Source organism: Herpailurus yagouaroundi, unplaced genomic scaffold (assembly GCF_014898765.1).
Source record: "Herpailurus yagouaroundi ecotype Mexico unplaced genomic scaffold, PumYag 195, whole genome shotgun sequence".
Classification (NCBI taxonomy): domain Eukaryota; kingdom Metazoa; phylum Chordata; class Mammalia; order Carnivora; family Felidae; genus Herpailurus; species Herpailurus yagouaroundi.
This window is the reverse complement of record NW_024412426.1, coordinates 17,082,994-17,090,299: the sequence shown is the minus strand read 5'-3', so window position 1 is coordinate 17,090,299 and position 7,306 is coordinate 17,082,994. Positions and strand designations below refer to the sequence as shown.

General features: G+C 41.1%; 1 protein-coding gene across 1 annotated transcript in view; it reads right to left on the bottom strand.

Annotated features, from left to right (window-relative positions):
* The window catches only part of COP1 (COP1 E3 ubiquitin ligase), a 259,773-nt gene extending 252,591 nt beyond the window's left edge, over positions 1-7,182 (bottom strand). Inside the window, exon 1 of the mRNA XM_040446709.1 lies at positions 7,082-7,182. The gene's annotated coding sequence lies outside the window, so the exon portion shown is untranslated. The remainder of the gene's footprint in view (positions 1-7,081) is intronic.
* Between the last annotated feature and the right edge of the window lie 124 nt (positions 7,183-7,306).

Here is a 7,306-nt window from a genome sequence, read left to right as displayed (position 1 = left end):
AAGAAGAAGAAGAAGAAGAAGAAGAAGAAGAAGAAGAAGAAGAAGAAAAAGAAAGAAAGAAAGAAAGAAAGAAAGAAAGAAAGAAAGAAAGAAAGAAAGAAAGAGTGCCTTGCAAATAACAACGGCCTATCCTAGAGCATGTATTTTATCAGGAGTATGTATACCAAGCCAATGGTTAGTACATCACATTCACTTTAGGGTGGACTTGGCATTTATTAACTTTGAATTTAAAGTATCTAAAGGAGTCCCAAAAATAGTTATCTGTAATTTTTACTTAACCAACTTTGTCTCAATACCTCCATTAAACCCAAAATGCCGATCTGTGAAGTAACACTGAAGCCACGGAATTCCAATACAAGAGACTACTTGGGCTTGGGGTCATGTGTTCCAGCTCTGAATTTGGTGGAGAACAGCACCCACCCCAAACCGCACAGATTAGGAAGAGAGAAAGATGGGCTTCCACAGGTTAATACCAGAATTTAAGTGAACAGAAATCAGACCACCTATTATACAACCCTACTCTCTACATAGAAACAAGAGACAAAAACAGTTCATGAAACTTAATTATGAAAAATGAAAGAACAATTAACTTGTATGAAGAGAAAACAATTTACTCTCAATGAAATATTAGTTGAGATGGTAGGAACCTATACATCTAGAACGTGGCACATACATGTATGAAGAGAGACGGCAAAGAACAAGTGAAGGGCACAGATGGGGAAACACCACATACAAAAACAAGTCAAGAATTTAAGAAGCCTTTTATTTTGTATAATACAAATTTTAACAGGAAAGAGAAGACTAATTCCACTGTTAAACCTTTTCTCCCAAGCTATAGCAGCTTTGAGGAAAAGGACTGCAGGCTAAAGTAAGTATTCAAAACAGAAAGAAAACCCCAGTAACAATATATACATTTAAGGAGAAAAAATGAGCAACAAGGTTTAAGGCTACAGTTACTTTAATCAATAACAATTTTTAGGGGCTCCTGGCTGGTTCAGTAGTTAGAGCATGTGACTCTTGACCTCCGGGTTGTGGATTCCAACCCCACATCAGGTGTCAAGATTACTTACAAAAATAAAATCTTTTAAAAAAAATAAAAAACATTTTTTAGAATATGATCAAATAAGTAATGTTGGTTTATAATCAGAAAAGGCTTTGGGGTGCCTGGGTGGCTCAGTCGATTAAGCATCCAACTCTGCGTTTCATCTCAGGTCATGATTTCATGGTTCCTGGGTTCGAGCCCCGCCCTGGGCTCCATGCTGACAGCTCAGAACCTGCTTAGGATGGTCTCTTTCCGTCCCCAGGGCACGGGCGCACAGGTGCGCGCGCACGCGCTCTCTCTCTCTCTCTCTAAAATTAACTTAAAAAAGAAAAAGATTTGTAAAAGGAAAAGGTAGCTATTAACACATTTAGTAATGAACTGCATCAGTACTTTCCTTTCAATTTATACACCAGAATTCAAGTTGATAGTCTTTCATACGCTATTTCATAATCTTCTCTTTCGTTTGCTCTACCACTTCATTCACCTAAGTCTTCTGCTGACAATGAGGCAGACAACCCGCCATCTGACAGCCAGAAAGAGCATTATGAACTGCTATGATTTAATATCATTTTCTGCAGAGCATCTTTCGCCATCATTGTCACCCAAATGGTACATGCATTATAACGCAAGAGATTCATCAAGCTTCAGTTTTGCAGATTCAAGCAAGTTCTTGCCTGATGTTACTACAATAACAACATAATGAATTCTACAGTTTATTTCAGTAGCTGAATACACTTTAACAGCTCTTGAAAATACATTTAATCCTATTTAGAAGCTCACTAGGCTTTCAATAGGCCACCTAAATTTTTCATTTACTTTTCAGTTGCAAGAGAAATCATACACCATAATTCAGGAACTTTCAAATATTTTTCACCCTGATACCCAGTAAAACATACACTGCACATACACTGTATGTAAGTATGTAACCAAAAGTTCAAAGTTGTACCATGACAAGTTATATGATTTCTATTTTATTTCACTTATTGACAGCCAGAAAAACACAATAGCAAGAATGATCAATAGGTTTCATCTTTAGTGCTAAATGTGATTAGTAGGTAATGGCTTCCTACAGTGCTATGTTGAGGACTCCGACATACATGTAAATTCAAAAGACGGGGCGCCTGGGTGGCGCAGTCGGTTAAGCGTCCGACTTCAGCCAGGTCACGATCTCGCGGTCCGTGGGTTCGAGCCCCGTGTCGGGCTCTGGGCTGATGGCTCAGAGCCTGGAGCCGGTTTCTGATTCTGTGTCTCCTTCTCTCTCTGCCCCTCCCCCGTTCATGCTCTGTCTCTCTCTGTCCCAAAAATAAATAAACATTGAAAAAAAAAAATTTCAAAAGAATGACGTCCGCCATGGTACTAAGAAGAAGCAACGAGGTCAGGATATGAAACTATAATTATATGACTAAAAGTCTCTCTCTCTGCATTAAATCATGAGCTCCTTCAGGACAGTCTATTATTAACAGCATGACACAAGAGAGGCAGTCACATATTTATTAAAGAGTAGATCTATTCAATGTAGATCCTACCTATTTTCTATTAGGCAGGTGATCAGAATTAACCTTCCTACAAGGGGCTTACTATCTACTTGAAAATACTTATTTCTGGGGCGCCTGGGTGGCTCCGTCGGTTAAGCATCCGACTTCCGCCTAGGTCATGATCTCGCCGTTCCTGAGTTCAAGCCTGGTGTCAGGCTCTGTACTGACAGCTTCAAGCCTGGAGCCTGTTTCAGATTCTCTCTCTCCCTCTCTCTCTCCCTTTCTGCCCCTACCTCATTCAGTCTCTCACTCTCTCTCTCTCAAAAATAAACATTAGAAAAATAAATAAAAAAGAAAATATTTATTTCTGCCTCAACTTAGAGAATAACTGAGACCTGCAGAGGTAGCAAAAGGAATTTAGGTAGTTGGAAAAGCTAAGGAAGAAGCAACAGTAATGTGATAGAAGAAAGAAGTCATCTTAGATTCATCAATTTAAATGGCTCATGTAAGAAAAATTAGAAAAATCAAAATAACAAAGACTTCCTTTGAATGTTAAAGATTTACCCAACTTCAGCTAAATACTACCCTCTCCTGTACTACAGATTCTCCAACTACAATACACTATTAGAATTATCTTCAACTTGGGGCACCTAGGTGGTTCAGTTAAGTGTCTGACTCTTGATTTCTGCTTAGGTCATGATCTCATGGTTTTTGAGCTTGAGTCCAGCATCAGGCTCTGCATGGTACCAGTGCGGAGCCTGCTTGAAATTCTCTCTCCCTCTCTCTCTGCCCCTACCCCATTTGTGCTCTTTAATCTTACAATAAATAAATAAATAACTTAAAAAAATTCTCTACAACTTAATACTTTCAATCCTTTGTATGAAAAAAAAATTTACATGAAAACCATAAATTCCTAAAATGTTCATCAATTGTGCAATTAAATGTAAACTTACTTTCAAATATGATAGAAGTCAAGAGAATCCAATGTGTGTTACTGAAAATCAGGCATTTGATTTTAAATCAACTGTTCTCAAAAGGGGAAAGATAGGTTATTATCACCTAGGTAACTTTTGCAAATTACACTACCACTCAAGCCTCCAATTCTAGTATGTCTTCTTGGGACGTGGGCAGGAGGAGAGAGTGGTCAGGGATAAACAATATATCTCCTGTGATTATGAAACAGCTGTTTCCCTCCAACCTACCACATTTAAGAACCAGGAGGCTAGGGGTGCCTGGCTGGCTCAATTGGTGGAGTATGCAACTCTTAATCTTGGGATTGTAAATTCAAACCCCGAGCTAGGTGCAGAGATTTCCTTAAAAATAAAATCTTTAAAAAAAAGGGGGGGGGGGAGTACCATAGGCTAAAAAATACAAATAAAGCACTAAATTGAGAACTGGGAGATCTGAGTTCTCATTTTACCCATAGCTGACCAATCTGAAACAAAATTACTTCTCTGTACCTCAACGGGAATACAATTATATTAGTATTATAGCAAAACTGGAAGTTATCTATAACTTCACAGAATTGTTTTAAGCATAAAATGAAATGTGAAGTATAAACATAGGTTTTAAAATCTGATGAATAGGGAATTATCACCATTATTCAAGCTTTAGCTTCATTTAAATGGAAAAGCATAAAGTAATTTCAGTTGGTTCCGTTTGACCTTGAGGCATAAAAGACAAGAACAACCACCCAAAGCCAATTAGAAATGAAAAAGATTCCTTGGCCCCCGCCTAATCCTAATCCCTTTCTTCTACCCCAAAAGGCTGGCCAAACCAAATCTAGCTTGAGAATTGGGAAGATAGATTCCTATTAATGAATTCTTCTGAATATTCAACCTCACCAAAAAAGAAATAATGGACTAATGAGATTCTTAGAAAGTAAAATATTCACAATTTTTTAAAATGTTTCATTTATTTTTAAGACAGAGAGAGACAGAGCATGAGTGGGGATGGGGCAGAGAGAGAGGGAAACACAGACAGAATCCGAAGCAGGCTCTGAGCTGTCAGCACAGAGCCCGACACGGGGCTCGAACTCACAAACCGTAAGATCATGACCTGAGCCAAAGTCGGACACTCAACTGACTGAGCCACCCAACTGACTGAGCCACCCAAGTGCCCCAGAAATATTCACAATTTTTTTTTATTTTTTTTAACGTTTATTTATTTTTGAGAGAGACACGAGAGAGACAGAGCATGAATGGGGGAGGGTCAGAGAGAGGGGGACACAGAATCTGAAACAGGCTCCAGGCTCTGAGCTGTCAGCACAGAGCCCGACGTGGGGCTTGAACTCACCGACCGTGAGATCATGACCTGAGCCGAAGTCGGCCGTTTAACCGGCTGAGCCACCCAGGCACCCCTCACAATTTTTAACTAAAGACTTTCACTGGGTGCTTCCAGGTTAGGACTTGGGAAAATAGACTGAAATTGTTAAAACGTAGGTGACTAACAAAAATTTTAATAATCTTACCTCCCCAAGACCCCGCAAAGAAAAAAAAAAAAAATCAATGCCAGCTGTTTATACTACTCTATGGCTCTCCAACTCCCCACAAAATGGCCAATAGTAAGTACAATGCAACCCATGTGGTGCCTCGCAGACACTGTGTGCCAAATAAGTATCTTGAATGAATGATGGATTCCTTTATTTCTCACATATTCTATGTGAATGCTATATGAATGCTGACATATTTGTTTTCTTTCAGCCTTCTGAAAATTAAAATGCCAATGATGGCTAAAAGGACAAATCTGAAAATGCTCATTTTGCTTCATTAGCTTATACTTCATCATATGGCACTCTCAACTGGATACAAACACCTCTTAGACCCAATCACAAACTGGTTATTTATAAATAACAGTCACAATTACAGCCAAGTTTCAATGAAAAATGAATGAATTCTGAATCCAGAATAATTTAAGAACAAAGCAAAAATACGAATGAAGACATTTCTTCATTCTTCGGGGTGCCTGGGCGGGTCAGTCGGCTAAGCATCCGAATTCGGCCAAGGTCACAATCTCACTGTTCGTGAGTTCAAGCCCATCATCTGGCTCTCTGCTGTCAGCACGGGACCCACTCTGGATCCACTGTCCCCTCTCTCTCTCTGCCCTCCCCCACTTGCACTGAGTCTCTCTCAAAATAAATAAGCAAATTTTTAAAAGAAGAAAGAAAGGGGTGAACTGGGCTCAATCAGTTAAAAAGCGGACTCTTGGTATCAGCTCAGGGCCTGATCTCACTGTTCATGAGTTCAAGCCCCACACAGGGCTCTGTGCTAACAGCAAGGAGCCTGCTTGGAATTCTCTCTCTCCCTCCCTCTCTCTCTCTCTCTCTCTCCCCCCTCCCCTCTCCCCTGTCCCTCCCTTCCTCCCTCTCTCTCTCAGAATAAATAAAATTTTTAAAGAAAATACATTGAAAAAAAAGAAAAAAAAAAAGAACTACACCTAAGTCTAATCAATGTATTTCCTACAGTTCCAACTTCTAGCCCTATCTTATTTAATGACAACAATTCACATCATCCTCAACCCTGAAGTAAATCAACTTCCCCTACAATGACAGTGCAGGCCAACTTCCCACATCACTAATATACGAAGTCTATCAACAATTTCCTCCAGAGGAAAAGCATAAAATCCTGCCAGTTCTCACTTAGCTAAAAGCAATTCCTTTCTCATAATCCTACCATTTGGATTGGGTTCTGGATACCAAACCCAATGAAAATCCCAAAACGCTTTCAGTAAAACAATCAACTCCATCTCTCGCTTAATAAGGATAACCCATCTATGTCAAGTATCAAAACTGAATGCTACTGTGTGTCATTCAAGATGCCAACTACGATGCCAAAATGTGTAATACCTGGCGTTTCTCAAAACAGAAGTTCCAGTATACTGTACAGTGTTATACAAATCTAATACAATTACATCTGACACATGGATAATATTTAATAGATGTGATTCCCTTTTTCAAGACATTCAGTGACAAGAGGAATTTTTTGTGAACAGACTTCATGACCACAGTAGCCTTAACTGCAGATTTAAAAGTGGCCTACCCCTTGAAGTGGGAGGATACTCACGCACAGGAGAGATATTTACATGAAATACTACTTCTCCTTAAAACACTCACAACCCATGTCTAGAGCACCATCTACCATACTTTCAATAAGCAAATTTTGACCAACTCCACCATGGGAAGCTTAATCCTCTCCCTTTACGAGTTTAATTCACTCCAACAAGCAAAACGGACCGACAGGGTGTCTAACTCACCAGATAGCCATAAAATCCAAGGCCCAACTTTCTCCTTTTACGCACAACCATTTATTTGACCTTCCTTCTCGCCCCCTCTTATTTATTCCCTCAACTCCCCTCACTTCCTCCCCTCCAGCACCGTCCTCTATACTACTCGTACCCTCCCAGCCCCCGGGACTACCAAGCTTTCTTCCCCCCATCAACCACCAGCCTCAAGGTCTGCAGGCACCGCCAAGGCACCAACCAGACCACCCTCCCACCGGACCCCACCAGCCCAAACAAGAGAAACTCCGCATCCAGCGAAAGGGAGGGCAATGCTCTTCAAACTCACCACACGAAGTCGTTGCTTTTGTCCTCGTAGGAGTTGATGAGCCCGTTGCACAGCGGGGGAAGCAGAGGTCGCTTCCTGCTGCCGCTGCCGAGGCTGGAGCTGCTCCCTCCTACGCCGGCGCTGGGCCTGGCCGCGCAGCTGAGCCGAGACTGGCCGGCGGACACCGCCCCGCCGCCGCTGCCGGACACGGCGGCCGCCACCAGCACAGGCCGCGCCGGGCCCCCG